This window comes from Dasypus novemcinctus, chromosome 4 (genome assembly GCF_030445035.2).
Source record: "Dasypus novemcinctus isolate mDasNov1 chromosome 4, mDasNov1.1.hap2, whole genome shotgun sequence".
Classification (NCBI taxonomy): domain Eukaryota; kingdom Metazoa; phylum Chordata; class Mammalia; order Cingulata; family Dasypodidae; genus Dasypus; species Dasypus novemcinctus.
The window spans coordinates 28,317,440-28,334,595 of record NC_080676.1 but is presented as its reverse complement, the minus strand read 5'-3'; the positions used below and the strand labels follow the sequence as shown (position 1 = coordinate 28,334,595).

General features: G+C 35.8%; 1 non-coding gene across 1 annotated transcript; it reads right to left on the bottom strand.

The window, feature by feature from the left end:
• Positions 1-264: 264 nt before the first annotated feature.
• On the bottom strand, positions 265-370 carry LOC111763193 (U6 spliceosomal RNA). Its single transcript, XR_002796109.1, has one exon. It is a non-coding gene; the product is annotated as a U6 spliceosomal RNA (small nuclear RNA).
• Positions 371-17,156: the final 16,786 nt, after the last annotated feature.

The window sequence follows — 17,156 nt, the reverse complement described above, 5'->3', positions numbered from 1 at the left end:
GCCCATATAAGGAAAGAATATAAACATTTTGGATGTACTATATGAAAAGTAGTAAATGTTTTCATCCCCATCGATTAGTGAGAAAATAAGTAAGAATAATTGTTGGAAATATCTCTTATCCAGTATAAAATCTGAGATCAATAATTTCAAGATAAAACAGTGTAGTAGACTAAGCACTATCTCTTGGCTGTGAGATTATATTATTATTTTGAGAAGACATCTATCAAATGATACCCTTCTGACTGAAGCAAATGAAATGGTATAGAAAATGTGGAACACTTCACAAATTTGTGTGTCATCCTTGAGCAGGGACTATGCTAATCTTCTCTGTCTCATTCCAATCTCAGTTTATGTGCTGCTGAACAAACACTGTTCACATCCCTTTAAATGTAAGACCTGGGCAATCTCAAAATAATATCTAAGTTTGCTTGTTTATTACATTGAAGGTTTCTTTCAAGACTTGGATGAACAAGGAATCAGTTATAATTACTCCACCAGGCAAATTCACCCACTGTTGGATTATTCTCAGTCAAAATGATTTTCTAGGATCCAGGCAAAATATATCCTCTTTTAAACATTAGTCTATTATGATTTGTCTCAATATTTGAGTATAATATGACTAATTTATTTCCCTCTTCTGTTCTTGTTCCTTTCAGCTATTTATCCATGCAGAAAAAAATGTAGAGTGAAATGTGGATGGCTTTTTTTTTGTGTTTTGACAGGAGTAATTTGGAACTTTTTGCCTTTGTGTTTTTCCAAATGTACGTTTTGTCAAAGTGTCAGCTCCAGTCACATTAATGAAGAAAACAGCTTGTAAATGATTGAAACTTTACTCTTATTAGATATTTTGTAACATGTATGTTGTTGCAAAAGATAATGTGTGCATGTGTGTTAGAAGACTCAAGATGTTAAACGAAACTAAGAAACATGTTTTTAAATGGAATATGCAAAATAAAAATTATAGTTTATTTTGGGCTACAACACAACCCTTTTTATAATAGACTCGTGTGTCGTCATTGCTTACTGATTTCCGTACTAATCTTCATATCATTCATTTGTTTCATATATTACAAGAAGCCTAGTCATTTTCTTTTAAACTAGTAACTTCAAGAATAATTCTTTCTGACTTAGGTGAGGTAGGTATCTGAATTGAGCTTGTTGAAATGAAGAGAAACAAAGTTGCAGCTCTTCTCTTTAGTTTTAACTTTTAAATTCGGTCTCAGCGGTGGCTAAAAATATTGTAAAACTCTCCATCATCTTTAGTACCCTTCAGGAGCTAAGGACAGAAAATATAAAGGAAGCGCTTATTCTTCTTGTGTCCCTTCTCCCCCTCCCCCATTTAATTTTGCAATAATTAATATTTGAGCGCAAGATACCTGGAGCAACGTTTCATAGTTTTGCAATTTAGGAGCCCGGGGGTGGGGGCTGTCATGCTAAGGTTCCCAGGACAAGATGGCAACCATGTTCACTGAATTTCCACTGCCACTCCCACTTGTTTCCCCACTAGGTCACCATGAGTACAAAAATGGAAGCGGGAGAGGGGCAGAAGGGTGATGCCTAAGGAAAATACTCTTCGACAACACTTGGGTTTGTAGAATGGACCTGCAGCTGTGACTGCCGTAAAGAACAGACTGTGATACCGAGAAATTTTGTAGATTTAGTAAATAATGTTTGTTAATTTTGCATGTTGACTTCAAATTTTTCTCTGTGGTGTGTGAAAACTCAGAATTTTATTTCCCTTGTAATCAAGTCTCTAGAGTTAAAGTGTGTAAATTAGTAGCCAATTACCTTGTGTTTGTGTCTGTAGTATTTCCATGTTCTACTAAGGTGATATAAATTAGAATATTGTTTCCCTTTTTTAATCTTTGGAAGAATTGGGTGCCTTTCTTAAAATCTTAAAATATAAGGAAAAATTTCAAGGAAACTTGAAAATATATTGAAGTTAAATCCCTTTACCTAATTTTTTACAGATATTATCTGTAATGCCCCTGAGATGACTATAGACTATTCAGCTCCAGAAAACTGAGGAGTGATTAAAAAATATAGTTCATAATCATACATTTTATTAGTTGATAAATTATAAATATCTTTCCAGTCAGCAACCTTAACTCTATCTCCATTGTAATTTAATTACATTTTTTTCATTTAATGATCAGCATGCAAAATATATGCAATGACATAGAAAAAGTTATATATCTGCATATATCTGTATAGGTGTATATAAAGCACGAAAGAAAAAGTTAAATTTAAATAAATCGAGAGTATGCAGTTTTCCTTCTGCCCATTTTCCCTTCTTCCCTTTCTTCTATCTCTCTGTATTTTAGAACCAGCTGAGAACTTACCTTTCTTGTCTGCAGAGATCAAATTAAAATTAAAATACTGATTTGATAATACAAGGGTGAATTATTTCTCATTTTTTACTTGTAACTATTTTAAGAGGATTTTCATTTTGTGATATAACTCTGAATGAAAAGTAGAACAGTACCAACATTTTCCTTTTGAAGCATGGTAAAAATTATTTTAATTTTCAAATAGGATTTTCTAATGTGAAAGTGTATACCATGGCCTTATTCAGAATACTGAAATGTGAGAACTGGAAGAGACCTTAGCTTCCATCTTGTCCAGTATCTTCTGCTTCCTAAGAAAACAAGGCTTGTATTAGGCAGATTTGCCTAAGATTTATAGAAGCAAAATCTGTCCAGAAACTGTTGTGTTTTTTTTTTCTTTAACAGTAGTAATCCTTTTCCTTATACAAAAGCAGTACATATTCACTGTAGAAAATACGGGTAATACTGATAAGGAAATCACTTATAAGCTTATCATCTAGAGAAACCACTCTTAAGATTTTAATGTATCTCCCTCTTGTTTTTTCCCCCATACCTATGTACATTACTTTATTGGAACCATGTTGTCCACACAGTTTTGTAAAAAAGATAGCTTTATTAGTTTTCTAAAAATGAAACAAGTTCATTGTAAAAAGTTCTAACAGTTTAAAAAAGTAAAAAGAAGACAGTAAAAAAATAACTTGTGATCTTACTATCCAGATATAATCCCTGGTCAGAATATAAAGACAGTCATGAGATATGTGCTCTAAAAAGGCTGATTAATGATATTAATAGCATTCTTCTAGACATTTGCCTATGTATAGATATTCATAAAGACTTAGGTAGATATTAACGTTTGGTAATATGCTTCTCCACTCAATAACATGGTATGAAAATGCTTCCGTGTCAATCAGTGCAGATCTACACTGCAATTTTTACTGACTGTGATGTCTTTCTTTATATAGATAAATCTTAATTTATTTTAAAATTTTCTTATTGTTGGGTCCTTATATTAGTCCCACATTTTTCTCTTATTGCAGTGCTGTAATAAATGTCCTTGTGATTAGTTAAATATTTTTGTACATGTTTATTTAGTTTCTTATGCCAAATTCCTGGAAGTGGTGTTGCTGGAGCAGTGCTGTGTTTATGTATATTTTTAGCGGCTTTGTATGAGACAGCCTATTTCCCTATAAACCTTGCCAACCTGAATATTATAATTTAATTATGTATTCATTTGAAAAGTCATCGTATTTCTTTTCTTCAAGTTTTCACTTGTCATTTATTATTCTTCTGTTGTAAATAGTCTGCTTGTGTCATTTACCAATTATTCAATTCACATATTCATCATTATGTATTAAATGTATTATTCTTGTCACTTATGTGGCATTTTTAGTAGTTTGTATTTTACCCTTCTGCTTTGTACACTTTTTTTGTGTGTTTGCATATAGAAGTTTTGAATTTTGAGATGGTCAGTATATCCATATTTTATTGAATGATTTTTGCTGTTTTAAAAATCACACTTAGAAAAATTTTCCCACCCAAAGATCACATAACTATTCATTCATAGAGTCTCCTAATATTTTTGTCATTTATTTAAAATGTTAAATGATTAATATAGCTGGAGTCCATTTTTATGTTAAATGTGAAGCAAAACCAAACTTAAGTTTTCCAATACCACTTACTTTATTGACTTTGCCATATACTAAATATTAATTGGGGCATTCATTTATTTGTTAAACTGTGGCATTTATTTTTGTGTAGTTAATTTATCATTCTTTTTCTTTATGGTTTTAATCATTAGTACCATACTTTATAAAAACTTCTATCTCAAGAATATATTTATGTGTCTATGTATTTTTCTAGTGCATTTATGGTTCTATTTTTAACATTGAAATCATTAGTTTATTTGAAATTTATTTTGGTGTACTGTGTGAAGTAAAGATTTATCTTAATTCTTCCCTATATGGTTGTTATAATATAATATAATATAATAATATATTATAATAATTTATAATATAATTGTATTTTGCCATTGACTTTAAACATTACCTTCATTATATATATTATATATATATATATATAAACATACCTTCATTAATAAATTCTCACAACTAGTTGGGCATATTTTTGGACTTTCCATTATATTCCATATATTTTTCTGTTTATTTTCTCTTATTCTATTTCCATACTTTAAAAATTATAGTAATTTTATTAGACATTTAAAAAACTTTTAGTTATTCTTAAATTTTGCCAGTTTGGTGATATAAATTGGAATTGCATTGTTCTATGATTTACATTTCTTTGTCAAGTTGTAATTTGGAACATTTTTCATGCTTGTTGAACATTTGGTATTGCTTCTCTGAAATTCGTATACATATTACATACATGCACTTTCTCCATTTTTCTTATATATTTGTCTTCTATGACATATAAACATTAACCCTTTATGTCATCTATATTGAAAATAGTAGTGAAATTCTATTATTTGTTGTTTATGGTATATTTATCTATGCAAAAGTCTTCAATTAAAATATACTTGTTTTAGTTAAAAGGTCCTTCGCTACTATAATAGCTGCAGTCTCCTATGTTTTCTTGTAATTTATATTTATATTTTACATTTAAGACATTAGTTCATCAGAATTAATTTCTGTATGTGGTGTAAGGGAAAGGCCTAGCTTTATTTCTTCAGTTAGATAGCCTGTTGTGTCAACACTGTTTATTAAATAAGTTCTTTACAGGAATAGAAATGCTGCTTTTATCATATATTAAATTTTTGCCTATGCTGAGATTTACTTCTGGAGTCTCTATTCTGTCTCATCGATCAATTTGTCTACTCTTATGCCAATATTACAGTTCTTTGATTACAATCGCAGAAAGGTAATCTCAAATATATAGCATTAAGCAAATATAATAACTTTGAGTCCTTCTTGAAAATATTAAGGGGGTGTAGCTCAGTGGTTGAGTGTCTGCTTCGCATATACCAGGTCCCAGTTTCAATCCCTGGTAACTCCTTAAAAAAAAAAGCAAACACTATTTGATAACAATTTTCAGGCAACCAAGAGATGAATAAAAGTAAAGAAATTAGAAAATGGGGAAGTCAGCTCATAAAAGGACTCATGGGAAGCATTAAATTCATTAACATAAAAAACTATAGTTAAACCACTGTGAGAAATATGTTACAAAACAGTATGTACATGGGATTGATCTTGACAATGTAAAAAGAACAAAAGTAAGATCAGTCATGGCTAGCTTTCAATTCAACAATATTTATCAAAACTCAAAATGCACATGTCTTTTGACCTAACAGTTCTATTTCAATTTGTTCAAAGATGTCTGTGTAAGAACATTCACTGTAGTACTCTTTTGCAGTTGCAAGACTGGATGCAATTCAACACTTCATTAGTGGGGGATCTAGTTAAATAAGTATGGTCATATGGGACAATATAAAAAAATTAAGCACAAAAAGCAGGGTAAGGGAAACGGACTTGGCCAAATGGATAGGGCGTCCGCCTACCACATGGGAGGTTCGGGGTTCAAACCCCGGGCCTCCTTGACCTGTGTGGAGCTGGCCCACGCGCAGTACTGATGCGCACCAGGAGTGCTGTGCCACGCAGGGCTGTCCCCGTGTAGGGGAGCCCCACGTGCAAGGAGTGTGCCCTGTAAGCAGAGCCGCCCAGCGCGAAAGAAAGTGCAGCCTGCCCAAGAATGGCGCCACCCACACGGAGAGCTGACACAACAAGATGACACAACAAAAAGAAACACAGATTCCCGGTGCGGCTGATAAGGAGAGAAACTGTCACAGAGGAACACATCGTGAATGGACACAGAGAGCAGACAACTGAGGGGAGGGGAGAGAAATAAATTAAAAATAAATCTTTAAAAAAAAAGTAGGGTAAAAACACTGTATATGATATAATCCCATTTATGTTAAAGTTATTCATATGTATATGTATGTGTGTATATATATACATACATATATGTATATTTGTCAGTAGAATAAAAGCTAGACATTCATTTCTCTCATGGAGCTTGTAGACTAGCAAGGAAGATATCCATAAAACAAATGATAACAAGTTCATTGAACATACAGAATTGTAGGGTTCTGTGGGAGTGCAATAAGTCTATAATAAAAATAGGTTTAATTAAGCTTAGGGGGGTTAGAGAAGGCTTCTTGGAGATAGTGGTATTTTAATGGAAACATCAAGGATATTGAGACGTTGGATCAGTGAAGGGTAGGAGTGAGAGTGTGGATAGGGGACATTCCAGGTATACAAAAAATATGAAGATTCTGGGTGGGTGAAGGATCACACAGTCCAGAGAGAGGACCAGTATGGCTGGAGTACAGGAGGGAGTAGGTGTGGAAAAGAGCACAGGTAAAAGCAGAACAGGGAGGTAGGATCAGTAGGCTATGAAATCATGGTCAAGAGTTTGGACATTATCCACAGGAGTGGGTAGTCTGTGAAGGATAACTTGTTAGGGTAGGGAAGTGGGGACAGGATCTCATTAGACAAATTTTAAAAAATCATCTAGGGGAAAGCGGATGTGACTCAAGCAATTGAGCTCCCACCTACCATATGGGGGTTCCTGGGTTTGGTTTCCAGGGCCTCCTGGTGAAGGTGAGCTGGCCTGTGCGTGGTGAGCTGGCCTGTGCCAAGAGTTGATGTGGTAAGATGATGCAACAAAAGAGGCACAGGAAAGACAGTGAGAGACACAACAAACCAGGGAGCTGAGGTGGCTCAAGCAATTGAATGCCTCTCTCTCACATCCGAGATCCCAGGATCGGTTCCTGGTGCCTCCTAAAAGAGAAGATAAGACAAGAAGACAGAGAAGAATGTGCAGTGAATGGACACAGAAAGCAGACAGAGAGTGCAGGCAACAAAGGGTGGGGGTAATAAATAAAATAAATCATAAAAAGTATCATCGTGTGTTCAATGGACAGGAAGAGAACAGATGGTGAAGCTACTGCAGAAGTCTGGGTGATGAAGTGATAGCAGTGGAGAAGGAGAGAATGAATGGATTCTAGAGGTGTTTAGGCATCAGTAAAACTGATTTTTGGTAATAGCTTGAATGTAGGGTAGGAGGAAGGAAAAGTCAAGGAAGCGTGGGCTTGAACAGCTGTTTAGAGAGTGCTGCCTTAAGGAGGAAGTCAGTGGGGAGGTGATCCACTCACTTCTGGACCTATTGAGTTTGATGCTAGGAGGCATCCACTCAAAGACAGCCTCATAAGAGAGTATACAGCACAAAGAGAAGATGGCCTGGGAAGATGGGAAGAACACCCGTATTTAGTGATAGAGAAGTGCAGGAGCAACCCTGAAAGTCGAACTGAAAAGAGAGGCTGAAGATGGAGGAGGAAAGCCAGGGAGGTGTGGCTTCTTAGAGTCTAAGGAAGAGTGTGTTTTAAGAAGACAAATCAACTGTGTCAATGCTGGCCAAGTTAAGAGGAAGCCTGACATGTGTCATTCAGATCTGGTTACAGAGAGGTCTTTTGTGATCTGTGGTAAGGCCACCGGGGAGAGGTGGAGGCAGAAACTCAGGAGTGAGTTGAAGGGAAATGGGAGTGAGATCCTAAAGTTAAGATTAATTCTTTTGAGAAGTATGGCTAAGTGAAGAGACAGAGCAGAAATTGGAAGGTATATGATTCCTAGAAGTCTTTAAATTTTAACTAAAAATGAACTTATGGGAAGGAGCCAGTAGAGTGAGGTTAGAGACGCAGGAGGAAGTGGGTTAGTTATTAGCCATTCTTGTTAAGATTTCTGAGAAGGCTGGGGATGGGGTGGAGGGTGAAGGACACCTGGAGCACAGGGGCGGAAGGGTGGATGCAAAGGAGAAGGATGGATGTGATGTGGTGCACAGGCAACTTCTGTCTGCTGGCAGCAGGAGGTGAGGCGAGCTGCTAAGAGGGGGAAGATGGGCCCTGGGACAGAGATGTGAGGAGGCTCTCACAGTCATGAAAAGTGGGAGAGTGAGGTGAATGGAATCTCAGTATTCGGTGGAGAGCCTCGGTCTAGTTATGGCGTGAGCCAAACTCCTAAGGTTTGGGTATTCTTGTCATTTGAGTTATTTTGGGGAAAATTCAGGAGTGCAGTTTCTGTAAATTCTGACTTTAGGACCATCTCCAGTACAATTTTTTTTTTTTTTTTAGGTACTGGGGGGTGGGGGATTGAACCCAGAATAAAATTTTAATAGTAACAATAAAAAACAAATACTTAAAGAGTAGCCTGGTTCTACTAAATTAAACTAAAACTCAATGGCCATTAAAAATCTAAAAAAAGTATGGTTAGATACATATTCTCCTGAGGCAATTGTTATATATAATTTGAGTACACAAATGAAATATATTATAGATTTTCCCCCTCTAGCATGAACAAAGAGCTTCTTGGGAGAAGTGCTGGACTATAGGGAAAAGACCATAGCACTTGGAGTCTGGTAGATTTGGTTTCAATCAAACTTTGCTGATTACCTCCTCTGACCATGGGCAAGTCACTATTGCTGGGCTTCAGTTGTCTCATTTGTAAAATTAAAATCTACTTGAGTCCTTGTTGCAGGGATTACAGGAAGTGATATACATAAAATACCTAGGATGGTGCATAGTACATAGTTGCTGTGCAGTAGAAGGGAGTTCTTCTGATTATTTTTGACTTCCAGCTTTATAAGGCTGATTTACAGGATTCCCACAAATGATCTTTTCTTGTTTATTCAATCATCTTATAAACATTTATTAACACCTGCTAGATACCAGGTGCCCAGTTCTAGGCTAGGGACTGTGGAATCAAAGAGGGATGAATCACAGTCGTTGCCCTAGAACTCATTCATGGTGCACTTAAAATATGTGTTCATGGAGAAGTTTTACCGACTGTGTGTAACAGCCAGTCAGTACATGTTATTTATTTTTCCTCTCCTCTTCTCCCAAAGTAAGGAGGCAAACCTTACAGGCAAACCCAGATTTGTGACCATCGATGGATAGCCGATTCAGAATTACAAATAGTTTGTGATGATCTGGAATGAAAACCCTGGGAAGCGTGACCGCCTTAGGGGATGTGACCCTGGAGCCCTGACTTACAGGATTGGTTGCCCGTTTCGCCCTCTCCTCCCTGGCATGGTCTAAAAGTTCCCCATCTTTTTGTGACCCTGCGTGGGTCTTCTTTGGTTTTGCCTCAGGGATAGCCTTTCCATTTCTGAAAGTGAATTCTGACAGACATATCTGGTTCAGATTCCTTGAAAAAAATTTTTGTACTAAAATTGACAATTTGATGTCTATTGTTTCTTCTGGCTCAACAAGAGGAACACTATTCTCTGGAGCCTGGAACAGATCACAGTTATAATATCATGCTGGAACTTCAGCAGTTCCTCTGCTAGTCAGCCTTTCAGTGAATACTGGTTTTTATTTGTTTTATGAAACCTAAAAAAAATTAAATAATTGCAATGTCATTGTACAAAGTTAAAATACACAAGTACAGAACCTAAGGTGTAAAATACCTCACTATTCCTTCTCTCATCCCTTTTCACTTCCTGAATATAACACTTAATACTTTAGGGGATATTTTCCAGACATTATTCTATGCATTTCGTGCATATAAATGTTTATATGAAAAACATGTGGGAAGCGGATGTGGCTCAACTGACAGAGCGTCTGCCTACCATATAGGAAGTCCAGGGTTCAAACCCAGGGCCTCCTGGTTCATGTGGTGTGGAGGGGAGAGAAATAAGTAAAATAAATCTTTAAAAAAAACCAAACAGACATGTATTTATTTTCTTACAAAAATGGGATTATAGAACTCAATTTATTGTACAACTGGCTTTTCTCTCTCAATAATAGATGCTAGAGCTCTCTGATGTGGTACATTTAGACCTACTGCATGCTTTTAACAGCTGCTTGGAATCCTATATTATAGCCAAAACATGATTTTTATAGCCAGTCCCCTGTTGACATCCAAGCCAAACTCCTGAGTTTTCTCCCAGACCGGATCCTCCCAAATTCTTCTCCATTTCCATTAATGGCAACTCTTCAATTGCTCAGGCCCCAAATAATTTAGTCACCTTTCATCATGCCTCTTTTACTTTTCTTTTTAGCATTTATCACCTGACACATATTTGCTTATTGGTTTGTTTTCTAGCTGCTTCTCTCTGGTAGGTCGGCTTCATGTCCACAGGTCAGGGAGCATAGAACTGTTGGTGAGGAACAAGGGGTGGTGACAGTGAGAAGGGAAACAGGTAAAGCTGCTGAAAGAAAAGAAAAGTGTGTGGAGGGGACGGGGGGAGGAGGAGTCTTGGTACCAACCCTAGACTGTCTTCCCTCTGTAACCCTGGTGGGAGTTTCAGGCCTTCACCCTTACTCACCTGGTACCCCTGTCTGTCCACAAATGTCTGTCCTCCTGGGTCTTTTGCCCCTCACAGCCGATCAGTCACTAAGTCGTATACCTTGGACATACAGCCATTTCTCTTTAATACGATTGCCATCATCCAAGCTAGACTATTGCTGCAGCCTCCCGACTGGCCTCTCCCATTACTCTGCCCCCACCCCTGCTCCCCCACCACCCGCCTTCTCCACTGTGAACATTTAAAACCCCTCGGTGGCTTCCCCTTGCCCTTGCTCCCATTGCTTACAGTCTGTTTCTTCAGCCTCATCGTGTACCATTATCCTCCCAATTCCCTACACTTCAGTCATGCTGAGTTTCTTTCAGTTCCAGTCTCAGCAGTTTCCCTTCGCTCAAGCAATTCCCCTTTCTCAAGGGCTCCTTTGCACAAGCAACTTCCCTTTCTCGAATGCTCCTCTCTCCACTCTTCACATTATAACCTTCAGCCCCCTTCTTACATACCCTGTAGTTAGCAGTGTCTTTCTTGACCCCCAGACCATACTCTGGACTTCTCCAGTGTAACATTCATCATACTTGTACTTGATTAATATCTGCCTTCCTAGTAAAATTGTATTCTCCTTGAGATCAGGGGCTATGGCTGTTTCCTCAATGCCTGGAGTGTGCCCAGTTCACAGTGGATTCTAAAAAATGTTTGTTGAATGACTGAATGAATGTAGTTTGAACTTAGGGAGATCCTAGAGGGAGAGTGGAAATTCTCTGTGTGTATATAATTATATAACTAGCTGTATAGAAATGATCTGTTAAGACATTAACTGTTTAGAAAGTTGAATGTGGTTCATTCCATAGCATGGGTCTACTTCTGAGACAATCCTTCTATTATCCTTATTAAGAGCAGATTCAAGTAATGCCTTGAATTATTCTTAAGGTCAGATATTTGATTCAACTGGCCTTTTTTACTTTAGTGGCCACCTGGAATAATTTTAACCCATTGATTCTTCCCAGAGTCATATCATTCAATCAGTCAACTCTGGCAAAATAATGAAAACAAAATATTCTGTTCTTTTTCTTAATTCAACATTTTTCATTTTATGAATTAGACACAAGTGAAGCTAAAAAGACACAAAGATTTATGGAAGTTTTGAGTGATAGAGGATAAAATATGATCTTGGCTATAATTACAACATTGGTAAATTCAGACTATAATTTAAGGATTTAACATTCACATTTAAAATATGGGTTTTTTGTTTTTGTTTTTGGTATAACTGCAAGAATCCATACACAGTGATGATATTCTCAAGAGGAAAGAAATTAAAAGTAAATGGTATTGCTAACTTTTCTGTTTTTTTTGGTGCTCTGGTAGAGAAGGACAAATTTAGCTCTTGGATTCCTTCTGCTGCACAGGCACAACGCACTAAGAAAGAAGCTCATGACCATACTTGCTCTTTAATCTGCAATGCTGGTTACAGCAGAATTTATAATCAGGTGAGGGTTTGACAAACTGACAACAACCTCTCTGCTCCCATTTTTATCTTCTTGATTGCTTATTTATTGCAGGAGCATGATATTTATTCTTAATAACATGCTAATCATAATTACTAAGGAAATTGCTGTTTAGCCTGTCTGGCATTCCGCGATCAAAAGAAAGCCCATGATGGATACAAATACATTTCACTAGAAAACAAAAGGAATAGGAATGGGAGGCTCTTTGATACCAGTATGATTTGGTTCTTACAGATGATTATTAGCAACGTGACTCAAAAATTTCAATGTAGATAGACAAAGGCAGGTTGTTGCCACATACAGATTAGAGTTTGCTCCAATGTATGAATTGCTGAGAAAGTTCCCATGGAGAGCAGCAATAAATAGTGGTGGCTCTAACCAGAGACAACTAGTCCTAATTTAGTTCTGCATCTTTTGGCCTCTCCTTCATCCCTTTTTGCATTTTGTGTTTCTTGTCTCCTTTAGGTCCATGGCACTATCTATCTTTCCTGGTCTACTCTCCCATGGAGCATCTTTATGGGGATATAATTCTATATATTCTTCTTTCTCCTTGGTATATTTACACTATCTCTAATTGGAAAATTGAAGGCTTTCTTCCCTGATTAATTTTGATTTTTTTTTTTTTTTTCAGTAAGTAAGGGCTACTGCCTTGGTGCCTTAAAAAACAAACTGCTGTCTACTCTGCCTTCTGGCAAAGTGAATTCTGGATCTAAAATGAAAGCTATTATGGAAGAAATAAGAAGACTAGTGCATAGTGAGTTATAGCAGAGACTAGAGGGGGGAACAGAGAAAGTTTAGAAAATATTTTCAAGTCTTTTAAGTTCAAATAGCGCTTAAAATGTGTCAATAGAAATATACTTGGAAATACTTAAAAATACTAGGGAAATGGGAAAAGGACATTTAAAATGAAAGCACATAAATCAATGAAATAATTTGCAATCATTTTGACTGCTTTATATAGTCTCATAAAGATCTGATTTCTGGAGAAAATTTATCCAACAAAATAAAGTTGAATGCTCCCTCTTCCACATATAACTGATAAGCAGTATCTTAGAAAAAATATTATTTAAAAAATGAAAACTGGTCAAGACCAAAATGCCACAGATGTTTTATACTCTACCAGATTAAGAAATTATTTGGACTATATGGGAATTGTGTATATAATAGACTTCGTATTGTGGATTTTCACATAAATGTAGTTATCTCTGTAATTTGTGGGTAGCAGTGTTAAAAAACCTTGTATTCTAAGATTATGTGGTAGGTAGTGAGAACTGGTTGAGGGGTGGAGAGATTTATATAAAGGCAAAGTCCGTTATATATAAATAACTCAGAAACTTGATGAAAAGTGCTAATTATATATGACCTAAACAAAAAGAAATGAAGAGAAATAATACATGCCTGCAAAAGGCTCTAAATAGAATGTATTTCAAAGTCACAACACCACAGTGGGAAAGCAAGCTAGAGAGAAGATATTTTGTGGCCAGTGAAATATAATGGGATAATTTAGGTTGAATATGAAAAAAACTTGTTAAGAAATTAAAGAAATCCTCCCATGGGCCCAATGGGAGTCCATTTCTAAAGGTAACATTGTAATAGACAAAGGCAATTAATTTTGGGGAACAATTCACCTATCTCCAGTTTTAATTTTGGTTTTGGGTCATGTTAAGTTGAATAGTGCACCTATTATATTAGAAGATGAATTAAACTCTCAAGTCCACAGCTCACAAATCTTTTGTAAATCAATAAATGGGAATAATAGTACCTACCTCACTAGATTCTTGCCAGGCTCAAAGGATTTAACAAATGTGAAAGTGCTATGCAAATGTAACTTCAATTGTGTAATAGTAAAGTTGTTTAATCTTGCCTTTAGCTGAGTCAGACTAAAATACAGGAATCAGTAGCTTCTACCGTAGTCTTCCAAAATCAATTTCCAAGTAGGGTTTAGCATGGGAAAGTTATTTCACCAAGAAGCAGAATATGTGGAAGAGTTAAGAGCGCGTAGGCCGCATGGCTGTGGGTTAATCAGTGGTCTGGTTTAATGGGTATGCTACTTGTCATGGACCATTGCATTTTAAAAACTCCCTTAATTAGATTTCTGGAGGTAATTTTGCATTAAATGGGTTCAGTTAACTTCTTCTCTAAAACGATTTTTGTGTGGCAACTTTAATTTCTGGGAGTAGTAGTCCTTAACTATTCTAATCACCAGGTCCCTCTTCTATAGACTGCAGTGCCCTGGTCACACAATTCTTTCTTTCTCGTAGGGAAAATTTTCAGATCTTGACATCAAAAGTACTGATACACAAAATTTGACATTTACATGATGATTTATTTAGCCAAAACAACAACAACAACAAAAAACTGGTAAATTGAGTAAAGAAAATTGGATTTTTTTCCTTTTTTTTTTTTTTTGGTTGATTTGATTGAATTGCTAAGGAAGCCCTCAAATATGGTTGTGATTATCTTTTTTAAAGTATTGGATACCCTATAAATGGTTCTTTTGGTTGGCATGCAGAGTAAAGATCCTTAAATTCAACCTGGTATTTCATACCATAGGATATGTCTTTCCTGTTGTGATAAGCTTCTGAATTCTCATGTCACCTTAATTCATCCTAGGTGGATTTTGCTGTGCAAGTGAATCAGTTCAATTTCATTGGAAAAATCCTGCCTCTTTCCCATCCCATGCAAGCAGGTTCAAATTCTAATGGAAATGTCATTATTCGGCCCTTCTTTATTATTCAGCATATATAATTTGCATATAAAGAAAAAATTCATTATAGCCCAGAATCCTAATACAGAGTATGGAAAGATTTTATTAATGGTCACAGAGGAAGGTTTTCTAGTTTCACGTGAATTTAGTATGTTGGCCTGTTTAGAGAATGAGGATGTTGTAGTGTTAATATTTTCACATGCTAACCAGTGAGTTACGTGGCATGCTTATGTGACCATAATTACACATTAGGTAGGTAAAAACATTAACAGGCTAAGTGGAATTTTTGACTCATTTGTTTTTGAAATAATATGGGACAAGTCAGGTTTTAGAAAAACAAGTAGTACAACTGGAGAAAATATGCCAGAATTGTCTATGATTCCTACCCCCATCATGAAAAATAGTATCTAATTAGTTTTAGACTGTTATTTTACATTTATGTTTCTTTGTTTTTACCTGCCACCCTCATGGATGACTCAATCATTTCTAATTATTCTAAATGACAGCTCTCCCTTATTTTGTGATGTCTTTTTCTAAATGATTGGCATGATTTTGAAAACAAAGTTTTCTCTTGGCAAACTGACTACATTCTTAAAGGGGCTCCAGGTGCCAAACATGTTATATTATTCTTCCTGGTAGGAGAACGCTTGATTTTTTTGTTTTGTAAAGAAACAGTAAACGGTGAAAAGTTAATGGATAACAGCCTAACTGTATGAGCAGAAATAAGGACAGTTAAAGTGAAAATATGGTAAAGACGGAAAGAAAGAGTTAAAAAAAATAGCAAGTCCCAGGGAATTATTTTAGGACACAACAGACAATGTAATACAGTAAAGAAGAAAAACAGGGATTAAAGTCCTGAAGGTAAGTGGGAATAAAACAGCAAGAATATTTATTTCATGTGAGGCGGGAATGGAAAAACAAAATTTATTTTAAAATTTAAGAAGAGTGGAAACCTTTGTGATACCTTAAGAATAACTGAACTGCAAAAGCACATCAGAGAAGATTCACAGAAAAAAAAACATTAATTTTTTTTAAGTTTATTACATTTCTATTCAGATTATTTCAGTGTTTGAAAAATGGCTGTAATCAGATTAACATTTACAACAAAGCAATATTTCTACAGCATAATTTAGATCCATAGAGTTTATGAGTTTATTTTAATGCCGTCAGAATGGGAAAGGGAACTATTAGAGGTATTATCTAAAAGCCAAGACCCAATCATGAGAATATATTTGAAAGGAAACTTTCTTGTTATACCACCAGCTGTCCTAAGGTTTTTATAGAGCATAATTGTGATTAAGCAGCACTCACACTGCTGCTGGAGGAGTTACAGCCAGTAATAACGTATTGACATTTATATAGTTATGATGCTCTGACCTGAACTTGCTTAACTAGTGCCCTGGTAATCACTGTGCTTCACATTCAGTGTAATGCCAAGACAAAAATAGCAAACCTGATTAAATACAGTTAGATGTTAATATAAAATAATAAAGTTCAGTACTTCACATAATGTTGTTCCTGACAATTTGTTTTCCTCATTGAGTAAGCGAATGCAATTTATGGAAAAATAGCCCTTCATATTATTTCCCCAAAGTTAGGCAGCATGAATAATTAGCCTTTACTAAGCAGTTATTAAAGCCTCAGTAGCATTGGAAATCAGTTGAATATGAAGAGCAGTAGGAGAAATCAAGACTATACTTTTAGAATGTAGTTTTTGTGCATTTTAAACTGGCTAGATCACTAGGTTTGTGTGTTATTGTGATATATCAGATGATGAAATTGATTTATTTAAAACCGTCTCTTAAGCATTTTCACCCCCTTCAATGCTTGAGACTCAGTAACAACTGAATGCTTTATATGGTTCTATTACATTTTCCTTCCTATCATGCATTTCCTCCACTCCCTTACTTTTGTGATAATAAAGGTACTAATGGATGCCTTCATTGATGGGTCCCCTACTTAAGGAAAATGAAAACTAAAAATGATCCTGGTTCTTTAAAAGTTTATCCCTATGGCACCATCGTGTAAGCATACATATGGGACAGTAAAAATGGAAGACGACACATTAAATGACATTATTATAAAATGCAATACTCTTGGAATGATCCCTTATTAAATTAGGTTCTATGATCTGAGATGAATTTCCCCGATCCCTAATCCATCACTAGAGAAATATTAAAAGATAGGTCTCAACTGGTATTAGAATCGCACTCAGTCTCTACTTTCATTATTTTGAATTAGGGTGCTACTGGGGGAAAGCCTCTTAATGAGAATTAGAGTGATTCACTGGCCTTCTTTTGGATTTTGACA